Source organism: Lissotriton helveticus, chromosome 2_2, assembly GCF_964261635.1.
Source record: "Lissotriton helveticus chromosome 2_2, aLisHel1.1, whole genome shotgun sequence".
In the NCBI taxonomy this organism is placed as follows: domain Eukaryota; kingdom Metazoa; phylum Chordata; class Amphibia; order Caudata; family Salamandridae; genus Lissotriton; species Lissotriton helveticus.
In genome coordinates this window covers 13,160,653-13,181,061 of record NC_136060.1, presented here as the reverse complement: position 1 = coordinate 13,181,061, position 20,409 = coordinate 13,160,653, and positions in this window count along the sequence as shown.

Genomic DNA, 20,409 nt, shown 5'->3' with positions numbered 1-20,409 from the left:
GCACACAGGAAAGGGGTTTGTATCAAAGGGCCTGGGACCAGGAAAGGAATGAAGGGAGGTGTCGCGCTGGGAACAGGATGGGGTTCTGAGGCAGAGCTGCGCTGAAGAGGGGTTTATGACCCAAGGCATGCGAGTTCGGGAGGGGGGGGGGTGGGGTTTGTGAGGGCGAAGGGCTGTGCTGGGGGGCCAGCGGCGTGCAGAGGGTGGTTCTGATCGAGGCACCTAAAATGGCGGGTGCGCACGACAAAAAGTGTGGCATCGGGGGAAAAGGCAAGATGGCGCAGATAATGTTTACCGAACCGTACTAATTTTCCACATCCCTCCCACTGCAAAACAACCAACATGGGAGACTCTCATATAACTTTTAAAAGAAAGTCCCCCCCCCCCCCTCCCCCCCAAACTTGGTCATCCCTCAGCGTAAAGTGAATAGTTTGCACCCATCAGCTGGTCATCCTGACCCAGAGTCACATTTCAGATAGGTTATTCCAATATGTCACTATTGCCAACACCAGGAAATACACCCCTCCAGCCCCGGCTATCACTCCTCCTCCTCCTAGGAGTCAAGATCGTCCCCCTCTGGAAGGGGTTCGCATATCTCACCCCTGTAAACATTCCATGCCGTCCACACCTTATTCCATTTACGGGGGGCAGCCCGAAGGGCATATACAGTCCTTTCCGTGATCATCAGGACATCCATGTTTTTAGCCCACCTGTGTGCCGTGGGCAAGTCCGGAGCCCCCCATTTTTGTGCAATATCACGTTTAGCCACTGTCATAGCTAGTGTGGCCCAGATTATACCATATCTGTCTAGGTCATTGGGGTCCCAGACATTTAAAAGGCACTTGCGCGGTTCCGGTGTAATGGAAATCTTGAGTGTTTGAGAAACTGTGCGCAATATTTTTCTCCAGAATTCCTGTATGAGTGGGCAGTCCCACAGTGTATGGAGCAATGTACCCTCCTCCCCGCAACCCCTCAGGCAGAAGGGACTGGGCGCTCTGTGTATGTTGTGGAGTAGTGTTCTGGTGTAATAAATGCGGTGTAGTATCTTTAGTTGCACCAGCCTGAATTTCGCCGAGATGCCCACTTCCCTCGGGGAGGCCAAGGCTTCATTCCACTCCGACTCATCAAGCATACCAACGTCCCCCTCCCATCGGTCCTTAAGTTTCTGCGTGGGGTCTGGTGAATTGTTGACCAGTTTCTTGTAAGTAAGGGAAGTGGCGCTCTGTTGCATGAAATCTGTCAGTAGTCTGTCTTCAAGTGGCGAAGATTCCGGCAAATCAGTGCCCGGTGGGATTGCCTGGAGTAATGCGTGCCTGATCTGTATATATCGAAATGTTTCAGTGGGTCCGAGGTCATACTGCTGCTGGAGCTGTGGGAAGGGTATTACTGTGTCTCTTTCCCAGAGGTCCCCTACCGTAGAGATCCCTATCAGGTCCCACTGCGCAAACCCTTTACACGCCCTAAGGTTGCCCAGCGACTTCGTGTCCCATAATGGTGTCATCTTGGTGAGTCTACCCTTCCAGCCCAATCGTGCCTGTGCTACATGCCAGAGGGTCGCCGTGTGACGTGTCGGACCACGCAGAGTATTGAGTTGTGACTTATTATACAATACCGATAGCATGCAGTCTGTCCCCAATTGCGCCCAATCTGCCCTGTATGCTGGGTCGTCCCTCGGAGCGTGGATCCACTGGTTAATGATCTTAAGTTGGGCTGCCCAGTAATATAGCTGAATGTTGGGAAGTGCAATCCCCCCTTCATACCAACTTTTCACTAATTTGTCGTAAGCAATTCGTGCTGGACCATTGCTCCAGAGCAGGGTGGAGACCAGCGCCGCAATCTGCTTGAAATAACGTGAAGGAACAGAATGTGGGGTGTTTTCTAGTACGTATAAAAATCTGGGGAGTGTCATCATCTTAAATAAAGCTGCCCTCCCCAGGAGGGTGAGGGGCAGGGTCGCCCAATGTTTCACGTCCGCGCGTAAGCGATCTAGCGGAGGCTTCAAGCTGTTAGCAAAAAATTCCGCTTCAGAATGTGCTATAACAATGCCCAAGTACTTAAAGGAGGCCGTCGGTGCCGCCAGTGGGCAGCTTTCCTGCAGTCTCGGTACCGGACCCCGTAACGTGTATATTACCGATTTTGACCAGTTCAGGGTATATCCCGAGGATCTCCCATGGGTATTACAAATGTCTAGTAGGGCAGGGATTCCGTTGTCGGGGTCTACCATGTAGATGAGCATGTCGTCAGCATAGAGGGATACCTTGTCCTCCCATCCCGCCTCCCACTCAATGCCCCTAAATAGGGGTGTGTTCCTCAGCAGGATTGCTAAAGGTTTAAGCACCAATGCAAAGAGCAAGGGCGACAAGGGACAACCTTGCCTGGTCCCCCTACCCAACGGGAACACCGGAGAGATGTGACCATTCACCACTACGTGCGCCACCGGCTTGGTGTAGAGCAGTCGAATCCACGCTATGTATTTCGACCCAAAGCCCATACGTGCAAGCACTTAAAGAGGTATTCCCATTCCACTAAATCAAAAGCTAATTTTGCATCAAGGGAGAGGATCACCGCCTGCTCTGTGAGGAGGTGTGATCGAGCCAGCACCCCATGTACCCTCCGGAGGTTCAGTGCCGTGCTTCTATGGGGCATGAAGCCCGATTGGTCAGGGTGGATCAGGGTGCTTAGGTGCGGCATCAGACGAGTGGCCAGAAGTTTTGCCAGTACCTTGGCCTCCACATTTAACAAAGATATCGGACGATACGAGGTGCACTCGCCCGGGGGTTTACCTGGCTTAGGTATAGCCACTATTGTGGCCGTGCGTTGATCTATCGGTAATTCTGACCGCTCCCTACTCTCCAAATACATGGCCAGCAATGGTCCACTGAGTTCTGAGGCCACTGACTTATACCACTCAACAGGCAGCCCATTCGGTCCCAGCGCTTTGCCGGACTGCAGCGATTGTATTGCTAACTGGATCTCATCCTCCGAGGGGTCCTCCTCTAAATCCCGTGCAGCCTCCGGTGATATACTGGGGATGACAATATCAGCCAGCGAGGCTGCCGCTATGTGCGCCGTCACATTACGTTCTGGGGTGTATATTGTTTGGTAATGACGTGCTAAGGTGTGCACAATGTCTTCCGGGTGAGTCAGTATGCGGCCGTCAGCGGCAGTCAGCCTCTGAATACCTCTTGTACCACTTTCCCTCCTGTCCAGCCACGCTAGCAGTTTCCCTGCCTTGTCTCCTACGTCGTAAATTCTATGTGTAGTGTTCGTGATGTGTCCCTGCACCATCGCCCTGAGGTGTGCCTGGTATTGATGTTGCCGTAACTGTAGTGTGTGTGTCGTAGTCGGGGAGGGGTCCGTCATATGTGCTGTGTTTGCTTCATGGAGCGCCAATTCCAGTGCAGAGAGTTCTTTTTGGGAGTCTTGTTTGGGCCCCGTGATAGCCGCTATTGCAGCCCCCCGTAGGACGGTCTTGTAGGCCTCCCACAGAATCGACGGCGAGGCCACCGTACCCTCATTTTCAGCAAAATAGTGCTTCGTGGCTTGTTTTAGCTTCTTTCTTATTTTCGGGACTTTCAGGTAATTAGGATAGAGTTGGTAGACCCTGGCGCGTTTCTGTTCCCTGGTAGTAAGGGTGAGTATGATCGGCGAGTGGTCAGATATGCCCCTGGGTAGGATGTCGACCCTGTCCACCGAACCTAGCCCCTCCCCCAGGTACAAGAAGTAATCTATGCGAGATAGGCTGTTGTGTACGGCGGAGTAGTAGGTGTATTGGGTGGCCGCGGGGTGCATGTGTCGCCATACATCTACAATACCCAATGCATCTAAAAAGTCAGGGAGTGGTGTAATCCCTCTCGGACGGTCTCGAGCGGGAAAGGCGTCCAGTGTAGAGTCCATTAATGCATTGAGGTCACCTCCTATGATCGTGTCCCCTGCAGGAAGGTCCAGGAGGAATTTACCCAGTGCAGGTAGCGCTACTGAGTGCAACGCCGGGGGGATGTATACTGATACTACATTAAGCGGTCTGCCCTCCCACTGGCCATGTATCGCCGCGAAGCGCCCCTGATCGTCCGCCACCTGCTGTGTAATTAGAAAGGGTGATGATTTTTTTATGAGTATCCCCGTCCCCCTAGAGCCAGAGGTGAAGGCTGCATGTGATGCCATTTTGTACCCGCACCTATCCAGCGCTTTGCACGTTGTCCCCGTGAGATGTGTTTCTTGGAGCAGAACCACATCCGGGCCCTGACGTTTAATAGCCTGCAGCACCAGGCCTCTTTTTATCTTATCCCCCAGGCCCCTGACGTTCCAAGTTAAAATACGCAGATGGGGCACTCCTATTGTCACCGTGACATCCCTAGTGGGTGTAGTCTGAAGTGGGACGGCCATAGTGTCGTTGCAACAGTGTCGTAAGTAACATGTCGGTGTCATACGCGACGTGGTCAAGGAGTATGCCGCTATCTAGGGTGGAGGTATGACATGTGAAGTGTGCGATGACCAGAACCAAAAACGTGTACAATAAGAACAAGAACAAGAACATCTTAAGTTCCCTTCCCCCCCACCTCCCTGCTCCCCTGCACCACGGACAGTTCCCCGCCCGCATCCCCAACTTGGCAGAGTGCTTAATCCCGTCCCCAACTATCTTACTTGCTCGTGGGGTTGGTGAGTCCCCTACAGGCACCGGCCAATGCCTACCCTACTCAGCTCCGCCAACTCCAGAATTCAACATGTCTCAAAGACGTGAACGAGTCAGCAATGCTCTACTCAAATTTCGGCCGGCTGTCCCAAATCAAATGGGTCTCTTTCCAAATCCGATCCCAGTCCTGCATCATCATCTCCGCGGGAAGGATTCACGGGTCTCTGCTCCGCCGGGCCGCCGCTGTGGTGTTCCTGTCGATCTCTCCGTGGGCGCCGGGGCTGTCCCACCTGTCTCCATCCGTCAAGCCAGTCTCGTGCCACCTCCGGGTTGTCAAAAAACCACGCCTTTCCATCGGCCACAATCCGCAATTTGGCGGGGAACAGCATCGAGTATGGCAGGCCTTTATCTCGCAGGGCTTTTTTGATCTCTGTGAAGGACTTCCGGCGCCTGGCCACCTCCGCCGTATAGTCCGGAAAAAAAGCCAGAGTCGAGTTTTGGATTTTTACAGGCGGTGAACTTCTCGCCGCCTGTAGGATTGCGTCTCTGTCCCTAAAATTAAAAAGTCTGGCCAGTACAGGTCTCGGCGTGGCTCCAGGCTTGGGTGTCCCGCCAGGTACTCGGTGTGCCCTTTCGACTGAGAAAAAGTTAGATAGGCCTTTCGGCCGCAGTTCATTTTGGATGAGGTCCTCGACGTACAAATCCATTGCACCCTTCCCCTCTGTTTCCGGCAGGCCAAGGATGCGTATGTTATTCCTCCTGGAGCACCCTTCTTGGTCGTCGAGCTTCTCCTGCAGTTGTTTATTGACTTTTTCCATGCGCTCCATTGCTGCTTGCAAGTCCGAAGTGTCCTCCACCAGTGCTTTCGTTACCACCTCGACCTGGGACACCCTTTCCGACATTTTCTGGAGGTCAGCCCGCAACAGGGTAACCTCTGAAGAGATGGATCCCACTGTCGTTTGCACCGCTGTGAGGGTTTTCATTACATCTTCCAAAGTCACTTTTTTGGCCCCCTCCGCGTCCGGAGTAGAGCCCGCGGAATGTCGCCCACCCGCCTGGGGGTGTCCGTGCTGCGAGTAGGCAAATTTATCCAGTTTAGCCTGTGTCGAGGTGCTCCTAGTCCCTTTACCCGCCATGGCGTGGTGTTTCTGGATAGCGGGGAGCCCGTGAACAGCGGCACCCTTGGCACCACAATTCAACTAGCTGCGGGGCTGATTCCGCAGGCCGGGCGAGGTATCCAGTCAGGTCTGTTCGAGCCGGTGTCAGGATCCCAGACCGCTCTACACAAAGTCCTCAGCTAGAGGTCGGACTACAGATAACGTGTCCAGTAGAATGTCCTGCACAGCACACCCGGGTCAGCCACTCCACACAACCCCGGTCGGAGAGCACCTCTCCAGTTTGGTACAAAGCTCGGCCCCTTACTTGGTCAGATGAGAGCGCTCGCGCTGAGTGTCCATATGGTGTAGGGCCAAGCAGCTTTTAAAGTGCAACCGTTCCGGAGGCGGCGGTCCCCAGGGAAGGCGCCCCCCGCCGAGCGGCGGCAAGCCTCCCACCTCAGAGCAGGTTGATGTGCCTCAATAGCCACTCCACGGCGTCTTCAACGCGGAAGGCGTCGCACGCTTCCAGGCGCTAGCCCCTCCTGGTCGCTTCCACTGCGGGCAATCGTGTCAGGAACCAGAGGCTCAGAGTAGTGTTCCTCCCCCTCCGACCATCAGCGGGGCGTCGAATATGGGCACCCCCACACAGGGATGTCACGGTCCTCAGTGCGAGCCGCCCGGGCTCAGGATATGTGCGCCGGCTACGCACCCAAGATGGCGGCCGTCGGCGGTTCAGGGTCGCGGACCTCGCACTCCTCAGATCTCCCTTCCAGGCCGCCTATTCCGGCAGTTCAGGGTGCCGCTTCCCCCCAGGGGCTGCCAGGTGCAATGTGCAGGGCCGGAGTGACCCTCGCAGAAGTTCCACGGGGAGGGGGGGAAGGCGGGGGGGGGTCTCACCTCGCCGAGGCCGGAGAGGGCGCACTTCCGCCGGGACCCCTCCTGCACGCAAGGCCGGTGTCCCCAGGCAGGCGCAGGCCACAAGTCGGAAGTATCGAGCGGAGCAGTTCCCGGTCTCCAATTTGCACCGGGATTGGACCGGGCTGCGCCTCACAGGTTCTGGAGTCGGCGCCGCTACTTCGGGCAGGCGATTCAACGGATAATTGAACGGATTTCACTTAAGGGCCGCTATGCCGTGGGGAGCTCCCGGATCAGGCTGCCACCATGTTCGGCAGTTGGCCACGCCCCCTAAAGGTGTGTTTTTAATGTCAATTCCCATAGGATCCTCTAAGCTTCACCTACAGCCCAAACTGCTGAATGGACTTACAGAAAATTTGGCTGGGCAGTAGATGTTGGTTCAAGGATGTGCCTTTTGCCTATTTGGTGTTAATCTATTCAGTAGTTTTTGAGAAATTTAAGCTGAAAATTATAGTGATATCTCTGGCCGCAGATATTTGGCGACAGTTCCGCACGCACCAACGGAAATGCTCTGATTGGCTAGACACAACCTGAACATACATTTGCGGCCACTATTTTATCTATCAGGACCGGTTCCCGGGGCTGAAAGTCTGTCTGAAAGCCCACATAAGAGGACAGGATGGAGATACTCTGACCCCATGGTTTAGGAATGGGGTTGTTATTGACACAAGTTATGTGTCCAAAATAGATTTTTTTAATCGTGTGCGATATTCACGATGACGCCATGACTGCCAGAGTGGCCCCCATGTACCATTGCGGGGACGTTGCGACTATCAACATTGCCACGAATATTGGTGGAAATATAAAAAAAGAAAATCAATCAATCATCAATGTACATTGTTATAGCGATAGTGAGATTCTGATAAATGTTTTTACAGAATAGGCTAATGGTGGCCACTGCATGACAAGGTTAGCAAGACCTCTGACCTCCTGGTCAGGATAACTTCTCCCCCCTCGCGCAGCTCTACTGTTAAAGCACTGCCCCCAGTGCCTTCTGGTGTTCCGGGTAAGGTGTTCAAGGCCCTCCTCCACCCACAGGCTTCTTCCTGCACCTCATCCCTGATGGTCCAGTGGAAGAACCTGCTCTTATACTAGTCCTTTCTGTGTGTGGCCTCCTCTTTTTGGTTTCCTCTCTCTTGTTATCTGGCTGTTTTGACTGTTGCCTTTTTTTCCCTTTCTTTGCCTTTATTTCTCTGCCCTTATTCTTTTTTTCTTTTGTTTTCCCTGTTTTTGTGTTGCCTTTATTCCCCGCCACTGCTGCCCCCTGCAGCCCCACTCCCGTGTGTTCCCACTCCCACCTCCCAGCTGCTCATCCTCCCCTTGACCCCTACATAATGGTGGCCGCTGTGTGGCCATGCCGCTGGAGCGCCAAAGGCAATCTCGCCTGCACCCGCCTGAGACCCATCTGTGACCCGACTACGACTAGGGCTAGGCAACCTGGTCCCCTGTCCCCATGCCGGTACGACCCCAGCACTCTCCTTGCACTCAACCCTGGATGCAACAACTGCCAGCTCTCGATGCCAAGCAACACCCAAGGCCTGATTGCCTGCCAACACTACAGCCACACCTTCCCCCACCTCTGGACCCAGATAGGCACCCTCAACACTCCGGACACCAATGTACACAACCCCCTGAGCTGCATCCTCCTCAACATGCGTTCCCTGCACAGACACACCGTTGAAGTTTGGGACCTCCTCCACACCCACTCACACGACGTTGCCTTCCTCAGGGACCTGGACCAACGCTATCTCTGCACCCAACATCACAACTTGACAGACACAAGATCCTGAGGAAAGACCGCTGAACCTGCCCCTCAGGAGGCCTCGCCATCGTCCACATAAGCTCCCTCCAATTAACGATCACCAATTCAGACGAGGCCTTATCCATGGAACGCATCCACTTCCAGATCTAGCCCAACCCTAGAACGACGCTCTGCAGAACACTCGCCTACAGACTGCCCAGACCCCACTCTCTGTTCACCAACGCCATCACAGACTACATCACATGCCCTCGCCTTCACAGACTACATACTGCCAGGGACCTGAACTTCCATCTACACAACCTCAGTGGCCCCAACACCACTGCCCTTCTAGAGATCCTCACCAAGATCCCACTGAAGCAATCGTCTCCACCCCCACTCACACAGCAGGACACACCCTCAACCCCATCTTCACCAAAGGAAACAACATTCACTTCAGTCACACCATCCATGGAACCACTCTGGACGGACCACCACTGCATCCGTTTACCGTTCTCGTAACCCACCGCATACAAGCGCACGCCATCCCTCCCACAAAGAAACTGGAACAAAATCACAGAAGAACACTTCACCTATGCCCTCAGCTGCACTCCTCCCCCTACCATGACAGACACCAACAAAGTAGCAAACAACCTTCAACAATTGATCACCAGCTACACCAACACTCTCGCCCCCCTCCAGAACTCCGCCAGAAAACACAACGCAAAAGGCACCTGGTTCACCATGAGTGCAACCAAGGCACACCACCAATTCACCAAATCAACCAAGAGAAATTTCATTCTAGACAAAATACTCTCCAACGCCCACATTCCCAAAGAACTCTTCGCGTCATACAAGAGTTCTCCAGACCGAACAGCGAAACTTCCGAAGTCCCTCCCTCCGAAGACCTCTGCAACAAACTCAGCTCCTTCTTCCACCACAAAATTAAGACGGTCTACGACAACTTTGAAAACCAAGACCGCAGCACCGACCACATCCCCCCAACAGCTGCACCATCTAACCGACTCTCCTCACCTGGACTCCTCTCACCACAGAAGACACTGCACAGACTATGAAAAGCATGCACTCCGGGGCACCCACTGACCCCTGCTTACTGCACATCTTCCACAGTGCTGCCACCTCAATGGCACCCGAACTATGAGGAATGATCAACTGCTCCCTGGAGACAGCCATATTCCCTGACAACTGGGAATGCGCCAAAGGCAAACCCCTCCTCAAGAAGCCCTCCGCAGACTCGACAGACCTCAAGAACTTCAGGCCCATATCTCTTCTCCACGTTGCCACCAAAGTCACTGAGGAAGTACTCAACACCCAGCTGGCACACTTTATAGGAACCAACAAGATCCTTGACCCCTCTCAGTCCAGATTCCGCAGCATCCAGAGCACTGAGACCAAACTCATAGCTGCCACTGATGATGTCTGCACTCTTCTCGACCAAGGCAACACTGCAGCCCTCATCCTCTTAGGCTTCTCTGCAGCCTTTGACACCGTCTCCCACCACACTCTAGCCACCAGACTCCATGACACTGGCATTCAGGGAACTGTCTTAGACTGGATTCGATCCTTCCTTCCTGGGAGAACACAAAGAAAAAGATTCCCGCCCTTCCTCTCTGAACCTATAGAGATCAGATGTGGAGTAACCCAAGGATCCTCCCTCAGCCGCAAGCTCGTCAACGTCTACATGGCCCCATTGCAATCATCGTCAGAAAACACAGACTCAACATAGCCTCATACGCCGACGACACCCAACTCATCCACTCGCTCACCAAGGATCCCACCATCACCAGGCACAGCTTTCAAGAAGGGATAAAGGACATCGCATCCTGGATGAGCGGCAGCTGCCTGAAGCTTAACTCGGAGAAAATAGAAGTCCTCATCCTCGAATCCACCCCCTCCGTATGGGACAACACCTGCTAGGACCCATGCACTCAGAAGCCAACCCACCCCTACGGACCACTCCCGAAACCTCAGCATCATACTTGACTCTTCACTCACCATGAACCGCCAGATTAACACTGTGTCCTCCACATGTTTTGACACCCTCCGCATACTCTGGAAGAATTTCAGGTGGAACCCCCGAGTCCAGGAAGACCATCACCCCTGCATTCATCACCAGCAGACTGGACAATGGAAATGCGCTCTATGCTGGAATAAACAAAACACTGCTCTGCAAACTTCACACCGTCCAGAATGCCACAGCCAGACTCGTCCTTGACATCCCACGACATGACCACATCACCCAACACCTCCGCAACTTCCACTGGCTCCCTGTTGAGAAAAGATTAACCTTCACACTGCTCGCTCATGCCTATAAAGTCCTCCATAACACCGGACCTGAATACCTTATCGAAAGAACCTCCTTCCACGTCCCTCAAAGAAACCTCCGGTCTGCTGACCGAGCCCTAGCCACGGTCCCCGCATCCACAGGAGCAGAGCGGGTGGCAGATCCTTTTCCTACATTGCGGCCAAGACCTGAAACGAACTCCGTCTCCGCATCAGACTAAGCCCAACACTGCACCTATTCAGAAAGGATCTCAAGACCTGGCTCTTCAGATGCCCACAGAGCTGCTTGAGCCCTCCCAGCACCTTGAGACCCTCACTGGTGAGTAGCACGCTGTAAATTTCACAGATTGATTGATTGACTGATTGATTGATTGAACCTGTCACACACTCTATGCCACTACTCGAAGAATTAGTGAGCTATATGGTTGGCTATAGATTAATGAGCAGTTTTTTATATGCATCGTTTATAAAAATTTAAAACTTGTGCATTTAAGTAGAAAAGCACTGAGACACTAAATACACCAGTGTCACAGTGGTAGAGAGGCATGCAAATAGCTTTTATGGTGTGTTGTTGGATTTACAGTGTTGTTACACCGTATGTACTTCTACACTTGGGTAATGCGGCGCAGAGCTGCAAGCCATTTGGCTGTGCCGTGCTGCATTACTTTCAAAGCACAAGGATGCATAATATTTACATTATGATGGATCCCTGTGCTCTCCCCTACAATGGTGCACAACTGGCTGCAATGTTCCAATGGAGGCTAACCATGGCACAGGGGTGCCTGTGTTGCTGGGATGAAGGTTTTTCTGCAGGAAGGCACACCGTCCTGCACAAAAACAATCACAAGAGGTGTTTTCCTCTTTCATATGTGCTGTAGAATGCAGCACGCATAGAAAGAGGAAAAAAGCATTTGCAATGCAATCGGTCTCGCCTTTGGGACCTTATATGTATTTAGCTATGTAGCACATTAGCCTTGGTGCTCAAACATCTACTGTTCTTTAACATGGAGGGAGAGTAAGCACTAAACTGCGTGACACTTTGGGTATGGGAACACATGGAGAGAAATATTGCCTTTCAGTGGGAAATGGTATAGTCCAAAGCTCCGTTTTTAATATAAAATCAGGGCCTTTGGTGGTCATATCACTAAAAATACAAGATTGGCAAAAAATATTATTGTCTGTGGGCGCTCTTGGAAGATAATTTCTATGGACTGGAATCTAGAGAATGCTAAAGTGATTCTTGTATTTTACTGACCTCTACTGGTTGTTTTCTATAAGAAAGTTAAATAGAGGCAGTTGAACAGAAAAAAAGTCCCTAAGCGGAAGCAGACAAGTCCTAGGGCTGATCTCAGTTGCCCACAAAGTACATACACATATAAGTATATACTAAAGTATATACAGGAGGTCTTGAATGCTCGACCTGAAAACTAGGAGAAATAAAAAGTTTTTCTTCTTGTTATCCCTCCTTAAACCTCCCCTGGAGAAGCTTAGAATTCTGATGCATTCCCAGGTGTACGAGTTGTTGTAAATCTGGGGAAATGCATGGGTGTTGCATGGGAACACTCACACAAACACATATGGCACGCTCCTTTCACGCAAAGTGCTGCGGGGAAAAGGGCCCGTATTTTCAAGGCCATGAATAGCCATGCAGAGTGGCTTTACATGACCTTGTAAATATGGAGCATCATACTATGCCAATGGCGTGTCAAAAAAAGTGCCACTTTGGCACATGGGGCATATAAATATGCTCCCTTGGCTTGATATTCATTTTAAAATTTACTATAGAAGGGATCAACTGGTCTTTCAACATGTATAAGTTAAAAGTGTGATATGGTGCAGCTCTGTTGTAGGACAGGGTGCTAAAATAAATAAAGTTAGTGTCTTGCTTTGGGTTTGCTATACTGAAATACGTACATGTAGTAATATAGCTGGGTTCATCTGTAGATTTAATACTGCAACATACCATTAAAATAGTTTTTGTATTATGTGTAAGACTGTTTCAAAGTAGTTTGTACGTTGGCTAGGGTAAACATTTAAAGATATATATTACAGACATACATAACTTCACAGAGTTAGAATGCCTACAAACGCTCAAACAAAAAAGCAACGGAAGCAACTACAGTATCTCTGCAGAAATGAGTTACAAAAAGGGGAAAATGCAGAAAAAGTGTAGAAAGAAAGAAGAGCTACTGGTAAGAGGACAAAGTCTTTTCTTAAAAATATAGGTGGATATATACTTCTAGTACAGAGTGTTTCTTAATGAAGAAAGCTATCTCAAGGATAACAGATTTGTTCATGGAATTGATGATAGAGGTTGATGTTCTGAAATAAAGAATGGTAGTCCTATAACAAAAGAGGTGATGGTACCTAGAAATGTAGAAGAAGTTATTGCAGAAGAGGTACAAGGAAGGCATAGTCAGGGTCCTGTATGCAAATGGAAATTGAATTGAATTGAATTGAATATGCACTTATATAGCGCATGGCTACCCAGGGGCATCCCAGCGCTTATTGTGACACCTTGTACACCTAATCTGATCATGGAAAGAGGAAGATTTTAAGCGGAAAGAGGAAAAAGGAAGGTTTTAAGCTGCTTCCTAAATCTAAGATAGCTAGATTCCAGTCGTAGATACTCTGGAAGCTGGTTTCAGAACTTGGCTGCATTATAGGAAAACCGCCGACCCCAAGTTCGTGACCGCTTGATCACAGGACCTACAAGTAGCCGTTTGTTATTGGATCTAAGAGTTCTGTAAGGGCGGTATAGTTGCAGCATTGACTGAAACAGTGGATTACCTTTTCCAGAAATAGATTTATGGACATTACACATAGCCTTAAACCTAGTTCTTTCCTGCATAGGGAGCCAATGCAGCTGACCAAGAGCAGGTCTGGCTGAGACACGTTTCGACGTATTCATTAGAAGGCGGGCTGCACAAGTCTGAACTATTTGCAGTATCTTAGTGGTTCCTACTGGTACACCCAAATAGACTGCATTTGCATAGTCAAGGTGAGATAATATGAGTGCCTGGAACAAAATATGTCTGGCATCAAAAGGAAGAAGAGGAAGAATTTTATTTAACATCCTTAGTAGTCCATAGCAATTTGCTGCGACTTTGCAAGACTGTATTTTGAAATCCAAATTGCAGTTGAAGCAAATTCCCAGGCTCTTAATTTGTTTCTTACGGACAGGAGGGGAGCCTAAGCAACTGGGTCACAAAAGGTCTATGTTCGCAGGGGCAGAGTGGCCCAGGAGCATAAGTTCTGGCTTTGCTCCATTCAGCTTCAGGAATGATATGTCCACCCATTCATATACCTTCACAAGGCATGAAGTTAAGGCAGGCACGGATTTATCTTGCTGTCTGAGGGAGACCACCAGCTGAGTGTCGTCCGCATAGGTGACAATGTGGATCCCCCACGGAAGCACCACATTTGCCAGAGATCCCATGTAGATGTTAAACATGGTAGGACTTAAAGAAGATCCCTGGGGGACTTCACACTGCAGAGGGATCTGCTCTGATATGGCATCCTCCTGGTAGACAGAAAAAGATCTGTCTTCGAGAAAGGACTGGAGCCATCTCAGGGCGACTCCTGTCACCCCTACTTCACTGAGTCTTTGGACCATAAGTTGATGGTTAACAGTATCAAAGGCTGCGCTGAGATCTAACAAGATTTTCCTAGATTCTTCAGTCACAGCAAGTAAAGCAGTCTCCGTACCCTGTTAGCGTCTAAAACCTGTCTGAGTGGGATGAAGACAGTTGTTTCCCTCCCAAAAAACTGCCACTACAGAGTTAACATACTTTTCAGAAAGTTTGCTTATTCCTGGCAGCAAGGAAATGGGCCGATAATTAGCCCATTCCTCTGGATTAAGATTTGTATTTTTCAAAAGAGATTTCACTCTTGCCTGTTTCCATAACAGAGGAACCTGCCCCGTTAGAGGAGGAGAGCTTTTCATGTCCTGAATGACTGGAGAGACTATTTCTGAGAGCATATTAAGAACGGCAGGGGGGCGGGATCAACAGGAGAGCCAGATTTTAGTTGTCTAAGAAGTCCCTGCAAAAGAGGGAGCGTCAGGGGAGGGGAACTCTTCCAGCACAGCTTGCTGTTTACAAGGGGAAAGATCAATAGCAGAACTGGTTTGCGAAAAGGTCTCATAGATGTTGTGAACCTTGACGGAAAAGAAATTTGCTATTTCATCACATCGCCGTTGGGCACTATCAGGATCCAGAGGAGGGCTAGGAGGTGTAGTAAAGATTTTTGCAATTTTAAAAATTTCCGAGGGGATTAGAGGAGGACAGGATCTTTTCATGATAAAAACTAGTTTGAGCAACTTTTATTTCATGTTTATGAAGTTTAAGTGATGCTCTGTAACTAAGTTTGCTACTATCTGAAAATCTTTCCTCCATTTCCGTTCGTATTGTTTACACGCTTGTTTAAGCTGCCTAAGTTTCTGGGAATACCAGGGTTGTTTGTTAGGTCCCAGTAGATGACAAAATGTGACCCTCGGGAGGACTAAATCCAAGGAGGAGTCCAGCCAACTATTAAAATCGTCATTAGCGACTTTAGGATTGGGGTGAGGTAAGGGAATAGAACTTTTTAACTTAGTTACCTAATTTTCAGCAGAAAGTTTGGACCAACTACGACCACATTTGTTAGTTCTAATAACAGGCCGTAGAGAATCTTGAGGAGTCCAGGTAAATGAGAGTAAAAAGTGGTCTGACCAAAGAACCGGAGTGGACTCAGCCATTGTAAGGTACTAAAGATTAGTGAATAGGGGGTCAAGTAAATGCCCTAAGCTATGGGTGGGACCGTACACTTTGCTTAAATTGAAATGTTTCTAGGCCGTCAATAAGATCCTGTGTGATGGTAGAATTCAAATCATCAAAATGTATATCAAAATTACCTAAAATAGAAAAATTTGAAGATAAACTAGCACAGTTAGAAGCAATGTCGGGAAGTTCTTTACTGAAGTCGCCCAATACTCCTGGAAATTAGTTGTGTTTATAGTATTATACAGCAATCCATTGCTATATTAATAAAATTCCAACGTATCTTTCCAAGGCTAGGTTTAAAACACAAAATAAGTTATACCACTCAACAAGGTGAACTTTAGTTAGGAGGCTGTACTATGTGAAACTCCTGTTTTATGTTTAGGAGAAATTAATAGAGCACTTTTGTACGGTAGTATGGCAGACGTAGAAAAGGTTTGTGGTGATGTACAGTTTTGTTTCTTTCGTCCTGAGCAGGATTCTAAGGATATGAATAGTTGTTAAGTAGAGTGGTTGCAGAACAGGACACATATATTACAGTTGATTGTTTTAAAGAAGAAATTACAAAATTTAACACAGTGTTGTCTAAAAAAACAGAGTATATTTGTTTATGCACATACCAGAAGATTTAAACACAGACTGTTGACTTTTATTTAGAAAAGGGAAAAAGTAAATAATGATAACTGGCAAAAGCTAGCTGTGTATTTATTTGTAGAGGGACAGTTTGACTTATCTATAAGGCAAGTTATGTTTACCTAATGTTACAATAAATTAGAAGATAATAAAATGAACAACACATCAATACCCATTTTGTAAGACAGTAAAATGGCTGCTAATGTAGAAAAACTATGTAGGGCCAAAAATGAAAAAGCATTAACATTTATTGTTCTTTGCAGCATTGCGAAGAGCCGTTATGGACTGCTCTCCAGCACTCACTACAACTCCACAATCCATGCAGTATGATGCCATTGGGGGAAACTGTGGATATAAATCGTGAACTTGAGATTGGACTTTTGAATGGACTCTCTGCTTCGGTGTTGTTGTGGCTGCTATTGAAGTCGAAGTTCCTTCAGCCTTGCATTGCCTTCTTACTGCTCGCTATGAGCTTTTCCTAAAGAATACCCTCGATAGATAAATGGGTATGTTCTTCTTATTTGTTTTTAGTTGAAAAGTGTATTATCCAATGGCATTCCTTTATTTTCTGGTGACATGATTTTCTGTTTTGTTTTAGAATTTTTTTTGTTTTGGGGGTGCTATGTAAAGTTAAAACAATAATTGTTTTATGGTAACAAAAACGGCAACTGGAACAGGAGGAATTTGACAAATGTGCACTGAGAAATGTGAAAAAATATATAAAAGAGGATTTTTATTTTAGTATGTATGCTTTTTTGCAGCATTGTGAATAGCTGTAATACACTGCTCATCAACTGTTATGACAACACTACAGTCCATGCAATACGTTGCCATTTTTGAAAACTCTGGAGCCATATCTGTTGCAGCACTCTGTACCTCTGAAGGGACTTTCTGATCAGGAATTGTTGCTTATGTAGGTGGTCCTCCAGCTGCCATCTGCTTGATCGGCAGTCAGAGATGTTTTCTATGATAGGATTTAAGATGATATAACATGAACATCATCCCACATGAGAATTTTTTGTTCGTCCCTGTAGAGAGGGTCTTGTCACAGATTGTGCATTATACTAGTTTTACAGCAATTTTTGATACCCCAGATAGGATTTTTTTTTTAAATCCCAAGCCACACTTGACCTCTTCTGGGGAGGCCCATCATCTTCAATATCTTCTAGGTCAACCTCCTGCTCCTACTGTTATTGTAGCTGATCCACATCTCCTTGCTGTGTTGCCATTTTTGGTACAAAGCAGTCCCAAAAAAGTCTCCATCCAAAATCTAACACCTGTTTACAATAAAGTTCTCGAAAAGAAGATTCAAGAAGGAGAAGTGCATACTTGCTATTCATTTTTATGAAAATTATATTATCCAATGATATTCCTTACTTTACCGGTCATGTGATGTTCACAGATTGTGCATTGCACTAGTTTTGCAGCAGTATTTAATTCACCATGAGTTTGAGTAACAATGAGTTGTTTGATGGGTGTTTGGTAGTTATGTTCTATTTGTGAGTTCAGATTTGTGTTATTTTTTTAAACTGTTATTTTATATAAATGTGTTCTTAAATATAGTTAAACCAATATGTCACTAAACAGCTAGACTCAAACTTTGTGTTAAATATGTCTATATATCTGCTTTACACTTTCTCATTTGTATTCATGACTAGTGATGTCATTGCGACCTCCGGTGTTGTTGGGAGGAAGGAAAATGCATTTTTTAATAGCTATTTCGACAAATGAATACAAATGGGAAACTTAAATTAGTATCTTACTATATAGCTACTCTGAAACCCTATGTAAAATATGTCTATGTATGTGTTTTATACTTTGTCAAAAACACCCTGTATTCACAGTGTGTTCTTGGCAATTGCACTCATAGAATCATATAGGCACTACCTATGCAATCAAACTATCACCAAGGCACTACTCATGCACTTACGTAATTACCAAGACAGAACACACTGGATCAATAAATATTAACTTTATTTCAGTGCGATGAACAATAAACGTGCACAGTGCCAAGACATTTTTTGAATACATAAAAACGTAATCAATCCAATCACATTTCATGCCAGTGTACATATATTAATCGATTTACAACATAGTACATCAATTTATAAAATGCAGCTATACAACTATAATCAGACCCATCGAAACAAAAACCTCAGAGTGAGAACCATTGCGGGTTGGCTCCTAAGGATCCATTATGTGACCCGGGTTATCTGTATTATTTTCAAATGAGGGCAGCTCAGGCACACACTCACTCACAGACTCATAGACCCACTCACACACCCAGTCACTAACCTATACAGCGACTCACACACCCACTGATAAAGTTTACAGGTTACAGTTGGGAAGTAAACTTTAATATGTCTTCAAAATTCACTGAAAAACACAAAAGTTACAGGGACGTTTTAGTTACGAAATAGCATTTAAAAATAAGGCTAATCAACAATATTCTAGAATTCCAGAGAGCGATAAAAGCTAGCGTTCTCTCTAAAACATGATACCTCATATATGTATATATATATGTATGTGGTATGTGATCAAGGGCTCGTGAAGCCCGAAACGCGTCGTTGCAGGCTTTGGAAGAAACGTAAATAAAAATATACCTTGCCTGAGTTGCTGTGGTGGTCTGAGTTCCTGCTTCGCCGTGACACAGAAGTGGTCGGAATTGTCTGATTCATATATATATATACATATATATACATATATATATATATATATATATATATATATATATATATATATATATATATATATATATATATATATTACCTACTGGCAGTCGCCAGTAGGTAGTTATAGTTAGGACGTAGTTCCCATAGGAAAAGTGTTTCTTGATTTGCCAATATCTTTGGCGCCGTTTGACGAATCTTCGCAAAATCTTCAAACCTAATGGGGTGCTCCATTCAGCTCTTGTTTTGTTTTGGGGCGATTCATCAAGTGGGGGCCGAGAAAAAAGGGGGGTCCCAAAACGTGTTTTCCCCATGTTAATTTCCATAGGAACTTTAGACACGGCTACAGCCCGAAATGCTGAACAGAATTACACCAAATTTGGCAAAAAGCTAGCGCTTGGTCCAGAAAGCACCCTTATTTAAATGGTGTAAATCCATTCAGTAGTTCCTGAGAAAGAAATATATCGATATCTGAGCCCCAAGGAGGAGTCGTGACTTCTCCCGAGCACGAGCTGACTTTTGATTTGCAGCCAACACTCCAAACCAGAATGTGTTGGCAGCCATCTTGTGACTCAGTAACCGAGTCACAAGAAATCAGTGGAAAAAAAGATTAAAAAAAGGAAACGTGGGCATTTTTCTTTTATAAATTCAGTCAAATTCATGCTGGGTGCGTGAATCCAGATGAAATTATTTAAAACAATGAAGTGCGGTCTCCTGCGCTTGGTTTGTTTCGAGCCCTGGGTGGGCCACATCCTGGGGGCAATTGTTAATTATGGTGTGGGGGCAGTGGGAGCACCCACAGCCCCAGGGACTGCCACCTCCCCAGGACTTTGTTTATCATATGCGGGGTAACTGGGACTGCCACCTCTCTGGGGCTTTGCTTTAGAAAATGTGTGGGGGGCTCCTGCCCCCCATGCTGCCCCGGGGACCGCCATCTACCCGGGGCATTCCTAATTAAGTGCGGGGCCTCATGGCTCCAAAAGCACCGGGGACCACCACCTATTCGGGGTGTAAGTTGTTCTAAATAGGTGTGGGGGCTCCTCCTCACACTGCCCCGGGGATCACCACCTTCCCGGGAGTGTAAAAATGCTGGCAGTGGGCCGCGCAGTCCCCTCCTGGAGGCCTCGATGGCCCTGGGCCGCCACCCCCCAGGCACGGCTCCTGCAATGTCCCGGGATACCCACTCTCGGGACATTGCTGTTTGCTTTGGCAGGGCAGGAGCGCGGCTCCCGCCTTGCCATAGCAAACTCCTGCTTTGCTTCTTTGAAGTGAAAGCAGGAAACCTGCTCTCGCTTAGACAAAGCAAAGCAGATGGCTTTTGGGCAAGGGGAACTGCATGTCAGCAGCTCCCCTTGCCCAAAAGCAATGCTGGCTCCCACAGGAGGCGAGGAGCTGGCAGGGACCATGGGGGCATTTGGGCTCCCTCAAGTGTCCCCAACACTGAGACCCAGGTCCGGGGGATGGGATCCCTGGGACCAGAAGTGGACCGGGATTGCAGCCATGCTGCCCCTCCCTTTTAATTATTTTTTTTTTTAAACAGAAGGCCGGCCCAGGGTCCTGGGGCTATAATTGGCCTTATGAGGGGGGGCATGTGGCCCCCTCCTTAAAAACAAAACAGGATGGCCAGGCCCCGGGCCAGACGTGGCCAAATGAAGGGGGG